General features: G+C 45.3%; 1 protein-coding gene across 7 annotated transcripts in view; it reads right to left on the bottom strand.

The window, feature by feature from the left end:
* The window catches only part of LOC118507665 (furin-like protease 2), a 191,770-nt gene extending 176,331 nt beyond the window's left edge, over nucleotides 1-15,439 (bottom strand). For 2 of the 7 annotated variants that reach the window (XM_036046441.1, XM_036046449.1), the window contains exons 1-2: nucleotides 8,406-8,737; nucleotides 5,087-5,758 (exon numbers count right to left, since the gene is read on the bottom strand). The gene's annotated coding sequence lies outside the window, so the exon portion shown is untranslated. Of the gene's footprint in view, nucleotides 1-5,086; nucleotides 5,759-8,405; nucleotides 8,738-9,581; nucleotides 9,599-12,518; nucleotides 12,535-15,045 lie in introns of those variants that run through there. The other 5 variants (XM_036046442.1, XM_036046443.1, XM_036046446.1 and 2 more) reach the window with 5 other exon arrangements.
* Between the last annotated feature and the right edge of the window lie 3,242 nt (nucleotides 15,440-18,681).

Below are 18,681 nucleotides of genomic sequence, written 5' to 3'. Positions count from 1 at the left end.
TATTCTACCAACCTCCGGGGTTCCGTTTTCTCGGTCAACCTTTGCTAATCAACTAAGAAAACACCAACTGACCCGCCCAAACGGCACATGATAATTGGGGTGAATGGCTAAATAAAACAACCCCAAAAAGCAGAACAAAGGAAGCAACAGTTCGCGAAGCTGGTGTAATGTACCATTCGATCGTGTACATAGATCAGCGGTTTGTACGGTGCTTTTCGAGCATCATAACCATTTCTTTATTGTTCTGGCGGCAGGTATTGTTCGTTGTTCAATGAAATGTTGTGACTCACAGATATTCCATCGCAGTTAATGAGGATCAGCAATACAATATACGATGTTTTTTTGTTCACAGCAAAACATTGGATAAATTATGTTTTTGTTATGTTATGGACTATGAATTATGAAAATAGCTCGATAAATAAAATAATTTTCAATTTAAAACCGAGTTTGTTAAATAAAAAAATCCTGCTGCTTGAAATGTCATGGTTCTAATGACTAGTTTTACTACTATCAATACGGAGTTTAGATCCATATAATGGGATTCCAACGTATTTATTACTACAAATTAATTAGCGAAACATTTCATGCCCGCTTTTTTAACTTTCCAGTCAAACAATGACATTCAGTAAGGGGCGAATTGGTATTCAACTGCGGATTTACTTAGGGATAATAAATAAAACATCTTCAACTATTTTTAACATTCACATGTTCTTACTTACTTGTCAGGCGCTACAACCGCTTTGCGGTCTTGGCCTGCTGCAACAATCCTCGATACCGCTCACGGTTCAGCGCCGTCGTCTGCCAATCCGTTATCCCGGCCGTTCTGGCGGACGCATCAACGCCATCACTCCATCTCAATTTGGGCCTACCACGCCTCCTCTGTCCTTGTGGACGGCCTAAAAGGACTTTACGGGCTGGGTCGTCCGGTGTCATTCTCATGACGTGACCAGCCCACCGGAGCCTGGCGAGTCTAATGCGCTGTACGATAGTGAGATCATCATACAGCTCGTAGAGCTCGTCGTTGTAGCGGCTCCTCCATTGTCCTTCCACACATACGGGGCCAAAAATCCTTCTGAGCATCTTCCTCTCGAACGCGGCTAAGAGGGCTTCGTCAGTTTTGGACAGAGTCCATGTCTCAGAGGCGTATGTGAGTACTGGGACTATAAATGTTCTGTACATGTGTATTCACATGTTCTAACGTGATGTAAACAAACGATTCTAGGATATTTTGCTATATTACAGTTTAGAAGAAATTGTACCGAAAATTCAATAGCTGTCGGTTTTGTAATAAACCATAATCACGGAAGGGCCTGGTTTCAAATCCCATCTAGTCCGTTCCGCCATAGTGAGGATTGACTATCCAACTGTGCGGTATATCAATAAGTTTAATAAGCCAGAAACGGTAGGCATGAGCAAAGAGACCAAGAGGGTTAGACCAAAAAATAAGGATTCGAAGCCCTTCCAGACATTTCTGTAGCTAGGACTGTTTAACAGGCTACGCGGTATAAATCAATCTAGTAAGCCATGATATAGCCGGCGTGACCTTAGAGACCGTCAAGCGAAGAAGAACTATTAATAATTTAAATTAAATATTTTTAAAACTATTTGCAAGCGCAAACCAAACAAAAAACTAACCAAAACCTCCGGGCTATTTTAATAAAAAAGAAACCCAAAAACATTCGCAAAATATTTTACTTAAAACTTTTCCCACCCAAGCGAAAATTCAATCAGCCTCCCCGAGAGATAGGCACGGTACAGGAATATCGGAAAAAAGCCCAAACCAGGCAACAAAACCACCTTCCCGACGCAGCTCGCGCGATCAAAACGCTATAAATGAAAATTAAATAAAAGTCAACAACAAAAAAAGCCCCCATAAGAAAAAACGCTCTCCCCTTTCCAAAATACCTCCCGCCCTTATCAGAATCACGAGCGTCATGGACCACGCACCGGTGGATTCACCGTCAAAGTGATTCACCATCAAAAGTTTACTGATTAGTGTAAATTTTACGTTTAAACGAGCTAAAAAATGCACAACGGAACCCGTTCGTTTGTATTTTTTTTTTTTTTGCTTTTTGCCTTTTGCCACCGGAGGCTTTTATTTGTTTTCCCTTCTACGCTCGTTGTGCGTCTCCCTCGCTGTGCCCTGTGATTGGGTGGTAGCAATGCTGATTTGTGGGTGACTTTTTTTTGTTTATTCTTGTTTGTTTCTCTTGCTGTTTTGTGCTTTTTTCCGCCGCACATTCGTTCAATTCTCTATATAACGAAGTCAAAGTTGAACAAACGAAGTAGTGTTGGTTTTTGTTGAGTCCTTTTCGTTGCGAGAGGGCTGAGGTAGATGAAAACGCTGAACGTTGAATGCGCGCTCGCCAGCTTCTTAATATGCGCAGAGCGATAAAGGAGTAAAAACGTATCCTTTTTAAATAACGACAAACAGAAAAAAACCGCTCCACTCCAATACAACCCATACAATATTCCGATACAGTCACATTCCTAACATACTGGTGGTGCAAAAACTGTCCACGGAACTTTGGATTGACAATTTAAGCGACATTTGGAATGTATAGGGTATTTTGGGTTGCCGTTTTTCCCCCACCCCTCCATCGTGAGGCTATCGTAGGTCCGTGTACTGTGGAATGGCAATGTTTTATTGGGTTTTTGCAGAGTTTTGGATTAGAGACTAACAATCGGAACACGTGCCACGCGAATAGAGAGAAACAGAAACAACCACAAGCGTATGAATTTTAGAGCCAAATTCTACGTCAATCTAGGGCTAACCCAGTTTTCCGGAATGTGCATGGATGGTTGTGGATAGAAAACATTCAACTGAAATAATCGTGTTGAAATAGTGGTGTAAATTTACTAGTTTTACATCACATTTTGCTCTACTTCTAATTAAACAAAATGTATTTACTTGAGCTTGATGCGAGCTTGATAAACCAAGTTTGATCGATTTTCCTGTAATCTACTTATCAAATCGAAAACGAATGTTAATATCGACATAAAATTAACGAATTTCGATTCGCTCTACTCCCCTCACATCGCCTTTTAAATCTTGAATTTCATTAAGCTTTTCCAATTAAAAAGTGAAAACTTTAACCCCGGCATGCTCAACACCTCGCTAACAACATGTTCCGCCAGTAGCCCTATAGCCTATACCATTTTCACCAGCAGAAAGTGAAATAAAATGCACGCTCTCGCGCCGGAGCCACCGGAAAGCGGAAACCCAAGTAGGGATGGTGGCCTTTAACTAATACGCTTACGATACGATAATACATACGGACAGACAATACGGTAGGGCACAGACGATGAAAGTGTAGCGATTAGTGAATTAGGGGTAATGTGATCGAGTTTTGGTTGGAGGGTGTGCTTGTGTGGCATTCGGCGAAGCGTGTTAAGTAACTCGGTTTATGGTCATCGCTTCACCGACAAAACAAAGCTGCCAGACTCTCGCCCCTACGCTACCTCTGGCAGGCGGCTCATAATCTAAAGCCGCGCGTTTTCCATTTTAAACAAAAAACGAGAGCAAACCGCACCGAAATCGAAACCCCCGATTCCCGTGATGAACTCAGGCGTAATTTCCTACGGCGGAGCGTAATTTCCGTCGGCGAGCTTTTCCACACTCGATCCCGCGCCAGTAGATAAAAGTGGACGAAGTGCGTGAACGAAAAAAAGGAAAGCCAAAACTGCAAACACCATCGAACGATCGATAGCGGGTGCGCTATCGGTTTTGCGATCGGTGGTAAGGCGGTATTGCGCGTGCAGGCGCTTGTTTGCTGTGTTCGCGTCACTTTCGCATTACCACACTGCCAGCGCCAGGCAGCCCAAGAAAGATCGTTCGTGAATTGTGCGTCTGTTACATCACAGGCCATCCGGCAAAACGGCACTTGAGTGTGGTTAAAAAAATACGCTAACAAGAGCGTGCTGTTGGAGAACAATATGGAACTCGGGGACGCACCCCACGCACCGACAACAACAAAAAAAAAGGAGGCCACAACCATCACCAGGTCAGGTGAGTGCGATGATGAGAAGCGTTTTTTTAAATCTCGTTTTCCATTCGGATTGTCGCGAGTGTGAAGGTGGTGGTTATGGAGACAACACGGGCTTGGAGCTGTCTGAACAAGAGGACAAGACAGCAATGTTATAGTGTCAGGTCACCGAATCTATTATTTTTGCGTGAATTTCATGATATTATTTAAGATACTCTTTGGATTTTTCGGTTCATGTCAAATATGCTCTATTTTATTGTACAATCTGATGCCATTTCGAAGGACAGTTTAGTGACGCTTCTCTTATAGAAGTATCAGTCCTTATATGATCCTTTGATCACAATTTCTTATCACTTAGGAAGAATAGCGATGCGAGAAAAGGGTGATATTGGTGTCAGGTGCCGTAAGCAGCTGCAGTCGTGCGAGGCATGACATTATCCTGATGGAACATAACATCCTTTCTACTGGCAAATTTTGATTCTGATAAATCTCTAGCCTCAAACGGTCCCTATGGTTGACACAAGACAACTGATTTTAGTGCTTATGACCGCACGGAAGCAACTCATAATAAACGATTTCCTTAAGGTCCCAACCACATACACAGCAGAACCTTCTTTGGCCGCTGGTCCTAGTTTCTTTTTCTTCTTCTTTGGCACTACAACCTCGAGAGCTCTCGCGGCCTGCCATCTCCGGCTTTCTGTGACTTGATTTTACACCTAGCAAAGTAGTCAGCTCTGCGGTCTTTTGGATGGGATTTGAACCCCGGTCCTGCCATGTGAAGCCCGGCGCCGTTATCCCCTCGTCCTACGGACCACCCCAATCCTAGATTAGCTAGTGTTTTAGTTGCTTCAAACCGTCTAGACTAGGATCATGTTATCCTATTTGCACCCATTTCTCATCCCCTACATTGCTCGATTTCTTTACGCATCAAATCTATACACAACATTTGCCAATTGCTTGGAATTCTGACAGTGACAGGAAAAAAATTCGATCTTTTCACACGTTGTCCCATTTCATTCCACCATTCGCTACTGTTTCGGCTTGGCGAAGCCTAGTGATTTAATACCTCATTTTTTTGTCACAGCTGCAAAACCACTTACCTGGTAAATTGTACGGTGTTCAGCAAAAAAAAAAACAGCAATCGGCAAATGAAATCCGAAGCAACGGATCGATAGAGAGAAAAGGTGAGAGCCCACTTCGAACGCGGCCCGAAAGCTTCAATTGACACTTTTTAATGAAACACTAAGCACAAACCGCCGCACTCGTGGCGCCGGTAGAAATTTGATGCACGGTATCTAAGCACAGGTTAAACCGGCATACATTCCGACCGCTTTTTCTCAATCAACACTCACGCACACACCCATACACACACACACGTACCGCTGTGGGGTAAGAGGGCGAAATAAGATTCGCTCCTTCCAATTTCCTCCGACCCACTCGAGTACTTCTTTTTCTGCTCGATCACCTTTTTTTGTTGTTGCACTATTTAGCTATTTCTTTCCTTAAATGCTTAATTTTTCACAATTTTCACATTGCGTGGAAGGTTTCAGTAAACCCTCGCCAGAATCAACCTTTTCTTTCTGGTGGCGATAATTCACCACGAACACACTGTACCGTCGACACTACGAACGCGACGCAACCGAGCTCGGTTACTGTACCCGCGTATAATTCGTCACTAATTTCGCGCGAAAACTAAACGCTAGTGAACGCAATTGCCTATCAGGATGACCAATACTGCCTTTTAGAGGCTCTGCCAGTTTTAGTGCTTAAGGCTGAAATGGAAATAAAACAAAGAAAGAGGTGTTAAAGTGGTGGTGAAATTAAATCAAAGAAAAATTCGATAGTCTTGAGGGAAAATGAGCGTGATTTTCCTATTTTTCTTCCCTCATACTCGATTAACAGCATGCAATAATGGCCCTTGAAGCAGTTTTTTAAGGCAAAGGTCTTATCAGTTTACACACGAAAACCGACGGAATGAAGCCTGTTTCGGGAAATTTTAGGGAGCAGTCTCTTTCAACAAGTCCAATTACTACCACCTTAAGGAAGTAGCCGATTCGTGCCATCAACACTTCAGACTTTAGATTTATTTAAAAATTCCTCAAACTAAATCCTCATTGCCAAACAACCGACTGTCAAAACACCGACGAGCTTTTCACCTCGACGACGGAAGTCCACATCAACCGGCGATGGTTTTTAGTTTAAAAGTGCACTTCGATACGCTCTATTAATCTAACATTTGTGGCAAACGTAACGCCACTTTGCACCATTCGTATCGGGCACGAACAAGCCTTCTGCAGGATACGAAGCAGAGATGCGGAATGGAGTCCAATGATTCATTAGCTTCTTCAAGAATGATGATCCATACAGAAACAAAACTCTTGCGACATTGAGGACTTGTCTGTCCACAAAACGCAATTTGAAGACGGGTTTCGGGTTGCGAGTGAGAAAGACACACAGCCGATGCATCATCGGCATGACATCACCTTCGCCTTTGTGTCGGCTGAATCTGTTGCAATTTTAAACTTGAAGGAGCTACAAGTACAAAGCCAACCCTTTGGAGAAGCTTTTTCTTAATCCCGACCCATTCTCAGACATACATTCGTTTGTCAAACCAGAGGAAAAAGCGAGGAACCTATTCAAAAAACTTTCACAAACCGGTACGCAGCAATCTCGCTTTTCTTCAGTTTTAATGCGAAATTGTCACCTTTTTTTGTGCACTGTTCACTTGCTAGAGTCCTGAGCACACTTTCCTCCATTCTGCGTAATACTTCCACGTGCAGGCTTGGCATATATTTTTTTTTCCCAATGTCCAATTTCATTCACCTCACGCCTTTGATAAGGGTCTTCCTAGCACGCACAGACACTGTGAAGCAAACCAGTCGCGGGGAGGAGAAAGAAAAAAGCCAGTGTCTAAAACAAAATTATTGGATGAAATCACTGCAGAAGCAGAGGGCTTCCAGCAGCAGCAAGAGACGCTATGAAACGATACACTGAAAGCAACAACAAAATCTATCCCAAAAAAAAAGAGGACGCCCACACTCCGAAGACCGGTGGCAACACACATCCCGGAAGGTTTCGTTTCCTGTTCCTGTGCCGGTCAGTCCGCAAAAACCCGTCTGGAACCGGGGGTATGAATCTTTCTCCCGGGAAGCATGAAATAAAACGCACGAGAATTACCTAACCAGGATATGACCGGTTCAGTTTTCCTGCTGTTTTTTTTTTGCTCGTGTGAAAAAATGGAGAAAATTCCGGATTTTCCACCGCCGGTGTCGGTTCAACAAATTCAACCAATTCTAGCTCGAATGGGATGAATCCAGTTTGCTTGCTACCCACCGCTCGCCAACACACGGTTATACTTCCCCTAATAATATTTGCAAAACCTTATCTCCTGTATTTGGCAAACGGACCCTAAACCCGACCGCACCGGGCGGACACAACACCAATTGCCCAGGTTGAAACAATCAATCGGGACACACACAAAAAAAAGGGCCCGACTGAAAATTGGTCCCTGTGTGTGAGAGAGAGACCCGATCGAAGCGGTAGGGGTTCAAGAAGAAATTCCTTTTTCAATTCAAAGTGCGAGAGAAAGGCGAACAGCGAAAAAAACAACACCTCCAGACCAATGCACAGTTCCGGTTCCGGTAGCACGTTTTAATGTTAAACCCTAACCAGCCGCGATCTGTACACTTTTCCATGTTGGATAGTAGTTGTTGGGGGCTTTTTGTTTTTCCTTCGTCGCACTTGAACTTTTTGTCAAACAGCGGCGTGCGGCCACGGCTGTACCGCTAATCCGGCGACGAACTAAAATTGCGCGTTGGAACTCCGAAAACGTGGGGTGGGAATCAAAACCGGCCACAGAAACTGCACTACGCAATGGTTGATGTTGTGTGTGCAGCAGATGATTACATCTCTTATGGTCGCCCGATGATGATAGTTGTACGTCAATTTGTCCTGCTGCTGCTGCTGCTGCCGACATCCAGCAGCTTAACCCGCGATCGAATTGAGTCACAGCCACACACACGCACACACACTCACTCACGCACATGGATTTAGTGGCAACTGAACGGCGCAAACTTTGCGCAACAATTCGTACCTCCCGGACACGGGGCAACATGGGGTAGAGTGCGAGAGAGAGAGCGGCCCTGAAGGTGATCAACAAAATGTACGGGTCTGGTCTGGTACTGGCCACAATACAACATGCAATACACAACGGTGGCAGCAGCAGCAGCACGACTTTAGCGTATGAAAAGAATGGTCAGCAACAACGACGATTGACGACCGTCCGTTCGTGAGCTCGCGAGCAGTGGAGCACATCAGTAATGGGGCGCAAAAGAAACCACCACCAGCCGGGAAGGGGATGATGAATTTTGGTCAGGCGGCCAGCAAACCACCTCCGAAAGGGGTTTCACAGGAACTTACACTTTTCTACTGCAAGAAACACCACCGGGGCAGGGCAGACTTCCGTCACACCGTACTCCCCAGCACACCACCGTAACCCTGCTCCGAAAACCCCCTTAATTCGGAAGGAGGAAAGCGTCCCCGCAAGAGCTAACCGACTAACAACAACAACAACAAAAAACCAGAACCCGCACCGAGACACGCACGCACTCGCGCGGTAGAGAAAACGGCACAAAAAGAAACGATTCACACCACCAAATCGCCACGAATTCGCGTTTCGTTTTTGGTCGCCGTCGGCACTTCGTCGACACCGTGTCCGCACCGGAACGCGTTCCAACACTGAATGAACGGAATGAACGCGCGGAATCGTTCGCGTTTCTCGCCAGCTGGAGCTGAAGCCGCCCGATGCGGCGAGTGGTGAGAGTGTCCACTCCTATCCGCTCTCGCCCGATGCTCTCTGTTTTGGGGCAGCATAAGATGAATAGAAATGAATTTTTAAAGCACACGATTGCACAAAAATCCCCGAACCTGCCCGGTGGCAGAGCTTTTGCGAAAGCGCGCATGCAACCGCCCGGAACTGAGCACCACACTCTCTCAAAGTGCTCGCACGCTGGCAAACTCTCGTACAGGAGGTGTTCGGTTGGATGTTCGTCATCTGGACACAGACAGAAGCGAGATTTTGGATTAACCAACCGGTGAGCGGTTCCTTTTTCGTTAAGTAGTTGCCCCACAGAATCTCCGCCAACCCTTGAAGGAGGGCCAGGCTCGTTCATTTTCACGAATAAAAGCGAACAATGCTTTGATGAGGCTCATGGAAAATGGGAAAACAAAGATTCTCCGAGAAAAACCCGACCGTTCGCTCGCAACGCCACCTGCAAGCTCTCTCTCTCTCTCGCGCTCACGCTCTGCTTCACCGAGGAGAATACTACTCTTGTCGGAGCTTTGTCGGATTATTCACGAAAGCCGTAAATTGTCGAACGTGCTTCTTCGCGGCCGTCCACCAACACACATTCAAGCTTCTTCTTTACCCTATATCTCACACATCGTCCTTCGAAATGGGGGGGGGGGGGGGGTAGGGCACAACCAGCTTCCAACCCCCGATGGAGCAACCAAGAAAAACAGACCCACCGAGTGAAATCGCGAATAAAATGGACCAGACGAGTAACAAAGAAGCAAGCTCTGCAGGAAGTTCCTTACGCGAAAAAATCACCAGAAATTCAAATGCTAAAATTATTCAGGCCAGCAAAAAAAAAGCAAACTATTTGGCCCAGGGTCAGCAGTATGTTGAACGGTTCAGGCATCTCGCACTGGTTCAGGGGTCTCATTCGGTTAGTGCCTGCAAACAGACGAAGAAGAAAAAGATGAGATGAGCTGCTCAAGTGGTGCAGGTTGTTGAAAGTTTGTTAACACGGCGAGCGATAGAATGGTCAGTCAGGTCAGCTTGGACAGCAACAAAAAAAAATCTACCAAACGGTTCCAATGTCATTGAACGACTCGTTCTGGAATCCTCTCAAAGGACAACAAAAAGCAGAATAATGTCTGGGGATTCCTACTCACGCCAATCAGCATTCAACAACAATTTCGCAATCGCGCACGAGACAATTTCATACAAATCATACAAATCTAATCTTTGTGTGCCAATCGACCAATCAGAATGCTAAAAAACAATGGATCCATTTCGGAAGTCACCACAAAGCGAGCGTGTGTTCCATTGATGGGAAAGATAAAAACAAACACCGACAAATCACACTCAGAATGCAATCAAAGTGATTCTAATAGAAACGAGGCACGGCCATACACAGGGAAAAAAAACGCAACCTGGCTCACCCGTCTATCAACCGGTAAACCACACACACACACACACACACCACCACCACCACCGGTAGCAAATCTTGTAACGTTGTTGTACGGAAAGCTGTTTTAATTGCTGCCATTGTACGGCCATTGCAAACTCCAATTTCTCTCGCCTGCATTCCAACAGGCGGGTTGCCACCCCTTATCGCTAACCACGTGTGTGTGCACTGGGGGGGAGTTTGTCGCACGTGGACGGACTACTGTCGTGATTTGGAATCGGCCTGAATTCAGTCCAGAACCAGTGGTGGCCGTGTGCCGGTCTTCTCAGGTGTTCGGCGAACACGTACGCAACATCACAACACAGCGACACACACCGACATTCGCCATCGTCAGACGGCACAGGCATTTATCAAACATCTGAAAGGTATTTCTGGTGCAGTTTTGTGGTAGAAAAAAAGGCATGCACGCACTGATAAGTTCGTGGAAACTGTACGGCGGAAGCGCGCAGTTTCTGCCACAAACAATGTTGTGCCAGCGAGTGTGCAGGGCGCGAGTAGAAATAAAGCCATTCGCATTAAAAATTCACCAAACTGCAAGGTTTTGGATAGAAATTCTAATTTCTACGCACTTCATCATCATTATGCGCAATCGCAAGGGGGGGTGGGAGGTCATCATCACCATAACTCTTGGTGCAAATGTGCAGCTGAAAATGGTTTAACTTTTGGACACTCACAGCTAAGGACGCCACTCGAGAGAAAAATAAACGCGTATCCCACCAAAGCTGCTAGCTAATCGTAACTTTCAAACCACAATCCAGCACGTACCTCGATAGCCAATTGACACTGGCTGTCGGGGAGAGCCGGGCATCACCGGGTAATCGTGGTGGAAGTGGTTGGTTGGACGGGCCAAGAAAAACGTCAATTGGTCTGCGAAGGTTGCCTTTCCAAGCGCGCGAACACACACACACACGGCGGGTTTTTGCGCTCGAGTTCGAAAAACCATTCCAAACGAGCGGCGGTCAGATGCGAGTTAATGGCCAAAGCAAACGGGGCAGCAACGCTGAAGACGCTGAAGGTAAAGCGGTGGTTTTAAATTACGCCAGTGTCGCGTATATATCGTGGTTCACCTCCGCAGCGACCGATTCTAGTGCGACTTCCACCAAAACTGGCAGAGTGTATTTGGTGCGATACAACATTAGTGCTCCGTTAAAGAGAAACTGTCTTTAAGAATGTCAATGGTTTACAATTATGATGGCATTGTTCGATCTACGGTCAATCGTTTCGTGGTTTTGAAGAAGGCTTTGAGTGTCCCTGAAGATGACATTAAGTATTGCAGGCCGATTGATTGTTTTCAATCATCCAGGAGGGTGGCGATACGATACAGAAGAAAGAAGGGAATGTCAGAGAGCTATACTTTAAACTATATTCCAACAGAATAGGAGATCAAGGGCATTGGTCTTTCACACGGCAGGGCTGGGGTTCCAATCCCATCCAGACCGCCTCATCGTACGTAAGGCTGACTACTTTACTACGGGTAAAATTAAGTCACAGAAAGCCAGAAATGGCAGGCCGAGACCTCTCGAGGTTGTAGTGCCAGGAAAGAAGAAAAAGAATCTCCAACCTGAGGTTATGTGCCGATTGCGCGATGCGTTGGTTCATGTGGACCTCTGCTACCTAGAAGAGTTATCAGCGTATGCCAGGATGCCGGGACTTAAACCTAAAGAGGATGCTCCCGAAGGTTTCCAACTCCGAATCTCCTCTCTGTATCCTCTCAGTCAGTTTCCAACTATCTCTTCGGCGTATGGGACTAGTCGATCTTGATGACAATAGCAAGATATTGTCTGCTTGTGGAGCCTCTAACAGTTCGTTTATCAACTTACTAAAATACTGGGATTATCGAAAGAAAATCTTTGGGGCTGGTAACTGACTAGATCCCTCTCCTTAAACCGACTACAGGTCAATTGTTCTTCCTGGTCCGTAACGCCTTTTGAGGTCTTCCGCTACTCCTCTCAAAGCAAAGCTAGGGAAACGATCCCAAGCTAAGCCGCACTACAATGCGATTAAAAAATCAACCTATCAGAGTACATTATGTGTTTCTAAAACTCATGTCCCCGAATAAGATTGCATTAGCTTACAAATCTCCCACTGTGTCACAACAAGAACTCCCACATCGTTTAACTCAGCTCAACATTTTATTGCTAATGAACAATGTCAACCGTCCCGATAGCCGATAAATAACCAGCTTTATGAGCAGCTAACTATTAGCCTCTAAAAAGAACCACCCGCCAATGGTGATTTAATAACTCACACCCATCCGCTGCATCTCTAACGTTAGCCTTACCCCACACATCGAAGTCGCTCTAGGTGTCAATCGTTATGGCCGAATACCGAACACATATAACTAAGCACATCCGTCACGATGCCGACGCTTAAGCCCGACGGACGGAAACGGTAGTGACATAAGTGCAGGCTGCATTAGTCAACCGTTCAAAATTCAAGGTTACACCGAAAATATCGCACCAATACGTACGACGCGCCCGTTGGCCGCTCCTTTTCGTTAGCCGGACGCGATGTTCTCTCGTTCCAAAAGACACACACACACAACACCGGTTTTCCGTTGGTACTGTGAGATTGTACAATTATCACTACACGTGAGCTGAGCTGCCACTCCACCAACTGCCTTCCTCTGGCCGTTTGACCTCATCCAGCGCGAACATCGATGAAAACGTTCCGGAAGTGCGCAAGTGCACCGTCCCAACCTAACCAACCATCGAACAGATGCATCGACCGTACGGCGCGGAGATGGCAAAAACCCATCTCGAGGGGATTTTTTCGAAACTCATCAGCAAAGTCCCGCGCCTTGTAGCGCTTTGTGTTCTGAGGTGAGGTGTGTTTACCTTGAAATCTAAACAGCCGATTCAAGACGTTCGGTTCGAATCGAACACTGAAAGCATTCTTCGGTTTCGTTTCCGAACCGAGCCTTCCGTCCATCACATTGACGGCGTTAAAGTCAAGCGCAACGGGCAAATAGCAAAACACACTGCATCGCGTACCCTACCAACAAAGAATCGTTCTGTAATTGCATTTACACGAACAAATGCAACGAGCGTTGTGCATGTAGGTCAGGTCAAACATTATGGCTGATAATGGTTTCGCCAAAGGAACCCGACTACTCTTATCATGTGTAAAGGTGATAATGGGATGCAAAAAGTAAAAACAATTGCATTTGATTGTGATTGATACTTTAAATAAAAGCTTCCCACCCCCTTTAATGTTCTACAAGTAACAATTTCGTGCTCCCTTTTTTTCTTGAATTTCCTGTTCAAAATCGCTTCGCCACAACAAGCGGTCAGCGGTGTATAGCTACGCGGTACTTAGTGAAACTTTTTAAGCTTCACTTTCCTTACCGTTTGCGCTACGTTTCATGAAAACACAGTCCACTACACGCGTCCCGTAAATAAAAATGCACAAACCATTGCAAACGTGCCCGCAAGACGGCACGGCACGGCAAGTGCCCGTCACAAGTCTGGCAAACAAATAAACAACCAAGCCTTGATGTTCGTGCGTACGCTACCCACGGGGAGATAAATACAGTTCGTGTGGTAGAGTGCCGTGCTTACGTCATTTCGCATACTTTTTCTTTCAGGCCTGTTTCTTTTTTTGACCGAAACCGAAACAGCCAGAGTGGTGTGTTGTGGTGTGTTATGGTCACTGGGCCGCACATTTTACGCTCGGTTAGCTACGGTGCGTCCACGGTCGAGGTATCAGAAGAACTGGATGTTACTGGATCATCAGCGTTGCTAGTGTTTTAAATAAGTTTTGCAGTGATTGGTTAAGACTTTTCAAACATCCCAAACTGATAGAGGATTGTTTCGTTTCAACGTACCGAATGGCCATCGGTAACGTGCAGCTCAATCTCCATGTCAACTGGGTCAAACTTAATCGCTTTGCAAGGCTTTAGGGAGACCCACAAACAGACGTTTCTACTGCGTAGCATAGATCCGTGTGTGAATTATAATCGTAATTGTAGCAATTTTTCTATTTTGTAGCACAGCGTGGTACGATTTTTGCTTTCCCGGTCCGCGCCAGTCACGCTAATCCGTTAACGGGTTTAGGTTCACGCTCTCGACAAAATCAACTGGGTTGCGATATTGATCCCTCCGCACATAAATCGTATGAATAGTTCCCGGCCAGACACATAACTGATGATTATACGAAATCCTCACCCGTTCAAGCATGGCCCCGAAGCGATGGCGAAGCACCACAGCTTCGATTGCTTCAGCTCGCCGTGTGTCTGGATGAAACATTCACGTAACAACCGATCAGCTCCAGCATCTCGGTGATGACCGTGATTGAGTATAGCCTCTAATCTGCCCTTTTTCGCCTATCGGTCGAGGGCCCTGTTAGGTTGGGTACTTTACATATATTGAGTAATATAATGCAGCTCGAACGCAGCGTCACCTAATCGGTGACGTCTTTCGCCCGATGACGATGATCGTGATGCAAGATCAGGGCCAATAATTACAATAAAAAATCGAAAAGAAACTGCTTGCTCCACTGCAACAAGTACTCCGAGGTACTGATAACGTTTCCTTCACACAGAGACACACACACACACACGTTCGCTCCCTTTTCCTGGTTCGATCGGTTGTAATTTGAGGAAGCTTTCACGATGGCCTTCCCGGTGTGCCCTTTTCCCAGCCCGCACTACCCTGCATTAACTGCAGGCAGCAGACCAACGATGGGATGCGAGCGGGACACCGAGACACGACCGGGTTGCACACTCAGAGCACGTTTCCTAGAGCGGCCCGAAACGACTTTACACAAAACCGACCAGCCACGCCATTCGGAAAGTGAAAGTAAATTACCATTTCTCTTCCGACCAGCTCCAGCTGATTCCGACCTGTCTGCCGACCCGCGCTGGAAGGTTAAGGGAACCGGCAACGGAAAGGAAGGCACTTTTACTATTCCGGTCCTCGGGCTGTCTTTTGCTCACCTGCTTCTTGTCCGCCCGGTCCCCGGTTGGGACAGATCTGTGCCGCGTGCTTATCAGAAGTAGCAAAAACCGGATCCGAAGCGTAGCTAGCCGATACCAGAAGCGCATTCACTTCACACTGCACATTGCACTTCCTGCTCGGTCCGGGCAGTGCGTCGCACGTTGTCCGGTGCCGTAACACGTGAAATTAGCAAGTTGAAACTATCCCCGACACCATGCGTACCGTACACCAAAAAACCTGTTTTGCCTTCTAAACAACAACACCACGTTGACAGTTCGCGATCAAAACAACCAACAGCTGTCTTGCGCAGTAGTACCGAGCGCCGCCACACCACAACAATGGCGCTAACGGTTGGGCGGTGTGCCCTGTGGTTGGTGCTAGGACGGAGAAAGGTTGTCAAACGAGTATTTTTCAAAGTAAATCCAAAATTACAGCCATAAAAACACTTTGAAAATGTAATTCTATAAATCAGGAAAAAATTAAAAAGACACTAACAAATGAAAAATGAAAAAAAATATTCGTTTGAAACATAAAAACCGACCGAACAAACAGAATTGGAGACCATAATTTGTTAAAAATAAACATATTTTTCTTCGAAAAGTGAAAATTTGAGTTACTTTGAGTTACTAAGCATCCTGAAGTTATCTGGTTCTGGGTCTGATTACTTTGCATGTTATTATTCTATTATTCTTTTCTTAGGATCGTCACAGCACTTCTTATATGGCAGCCATTCCGGATGGGATTCGAAACTTACAATACTAGTATTACCACAATGATATGCTTAATAAATTGTGACAAAATCTGATTTTCATTTTTTAGCGACAAAAATATTATCGCAATTCAGTCGTCCTGAAATCAAACCCATTGCTGCTGTATGATAAAAAAAAGCCTCTGTACAGCAAAACAAACAACGAAATTAAAGGATTTTCAATTCAAAATGAGGAAAGCTAATTTCCTACTCACTTTCACCTAAATTACTGTGCTCTTGCTTGCACGACCCCCATATGGGATGATTTCTGCTTTTGTTTTTCGTAATGCGTTTCAAATTTATCACACTCCATACCAAAACAATCGCACGCCTGTTCCAAAAATAATAAAACACCCACATGAGTACGGTAGGGTTCCCATTACCCACCTAGGAAGGAATAAATTAGTTCGGCAAAAAGTTTTCAAATAAACCCAACGGAATGGAATGACTCGGCTGCTGCTACCAGCAAGAGCAAATTGGAGCGTTCCATACCTAAAGGAGGGCTCAAAATTCTTCAATGATACTTCTTGATTCGTGGCTGGCAAAAACTCGTTACTTCTGCACCGCCCAGGACACCTACCGTTCGCGCGTGCAGTCAAAGAGCAACTTTTAATCGTGTGTCATTACTCATCAGCCTAATTTTTGGGTGAAAGCTAAGATAATGAAAACTCACCACCGCTGGTGCCTTTTTTGAATCCGTTTGCCACGTGGCGCTAGTTACGGTTGGATGATAATAAGAAAATATTCAGTTTAAGAGCGTTCACGGCACTTGCACCGAATACTGGTAGCGCACTGAATAGAAGTGGTGCTTTCCTGTTCTTTAAAATAATCGAAAATGCAATTGAAATCATTAAGATTCCTTATTTTAACGATCATCAACGACCTAGGTCACACAGAATTTTTTTTAAATATTCTTTGCATGACGTAGTACTTACCCATGAAAAGAATGACAAGTTGGAGAAATGGCCGCCAAAGAGAATAAAGCGTTAGGTATGAAGTCATTTTTTCTCCTCGGAATGATCTCCTCATAAGCCCACTCACCTATCACGTGGTTTATAAATGGTATCCCACAGCTACAACACTCTCCAGAAACTTTTGCATTTTCGAGTCCTATAAGCGGGACAGACGAAGTTTGAAGTGCATTGTGATGGTAAAGGACATCCTTGTACCACATCTGACAGCGTGCAGGTACATCGGAACGAAGTGAGAAAAATTCTGACGAATGCCCATAACAAAAAGCTAGCAAAAGTTGAAAATTCTAGGACGATCCTCGATTGCTCGAGCTTCACTTAAGATGTGACATGTCGGCCATTCAAGTTGGGCAGCGCTTGAACACGGTAGCAAAACTTTGCAGGCTAGCAGTATCTTGCTTCTTTAAGGCTACCCCAAACTTAAGCCAAAGTTTTACGGGTTAAAATTGTCTTTTCAAATATTCCGTTTCCGTTCTGTTTTCCTGGTTCGAATCTCACAATACAGTAAATAAGCGCAAGGAAGACACATCTACAGCCGCGCTCACCACCCTTCCCGACCGCCGGTAGTTGTGGCAAATAACTGACACCGACGTTACCTCCGTTGTTCAAACTTTTTCTCAAGCAGCAACATTTTTTATCACCTTGCAATACCTCCAAATCCCTGCTGACCGGCCATCTTTTCAATGTCTCAACACTGTCGCTTACAAACTTCCACCGGAAATGGATAAGAGCGGCGAAGAAAGGTGCGTTCACTCGCCACCGCTAATTCCCTTCCACTCTGACGATAGGGCGGACAAAACTTAACGTGACTGTTTTTGACGTCCCACGTGAGTGCATATGTGTGTGTGCAGTTTAGTTGGTAGAAATAATCAGAAGAAATGCAATTTCGCCACCCTTTTGCCGGCAGGATCGGATGGAAAGATAAATTTTCCCCGTTTCCCAGCCCATCAGGTACAAGTTTCTTTTCCTATTGCGTGTAAAAATATTTTTACACTTTGCTTTTGACGAGCAGCACCCGTACCCGAAGCCGACCGGAACTTTATCTGCATCTACTTTGACTGCGCGTGGAAGCTAAACGGAAAAGTTTACCTTGGGAAAACCAAAAGTGCCAGAACTGGATGCAATTTGTTAACGCAATTTGATACCCGCGAACAAGTTGAGGCTGCCAGTTGTCTATACAGTTGGGGGAAGGCGTAGGAGCTGTAGTTTTTTTTTTTTATTGGTAATGAGGTAAATGCTAGCAATACGGCCAGGCCGTTCTTTATGAATAAAAAAAAATGAGGTAAATGCTGGTAATGTGATGGGCTCATGTAAGTTTATTTTACTCGCGCTGGAAAGTTCATTAAGTGGGTAAGAATGTTCTTTGATAAGGCTCAAGAAATTGAGAACAAGCAGAGTAAAGATTTAGGGGTGGCCGAGGCGACAGCATCACCGGTCTTCACACGGCAGGACCAAGGTTCAAATCCCAACCAGAACGCCTCCCCGTACGTAGGGCTGACTACTTTACAACGGGTAAAATTAAGGCTCAGGAAGCCAGAAAAGGCTGTCAAATGGTCAGTCAACAGTCGTGCTGTTTGATTCGACACAAGGAACAAATGTGATGAGCAATGGATGTAAAAATCCTATTTTAAATATTCATTTTCTTACCATGAACAACGTTTCCATGGTTGTCTACATATGGAAATCGTGATATGGTAGGGTGCCCTACTGACTTGTTACGATACAACCCATTTAAACGACGCCAAACTCATGTCCAAACGCTAAAATTACTCTCCGCTGGGAGTCCTA

This window comes from Anopheles stephensi, chromosome 2 (assembly GCF_013141755.1).
Source record: "Anopheles stephensi strain Indian chromosome 2, UCI_ANSTEP_V1.0, whole genome shotgun sequence".
Classification (NCBI taxonomy): domain Eukaryota; kingdom Metazoa; phylum Arthropoda; class Insecta; order Diptera; family Culicidae; genus Anopheles; species Anopheles stephensi.
Note: the sequence above shows the minus strand (reverse complement) of the source record. Positions and strands in the feature narration are given on the sequence as shown.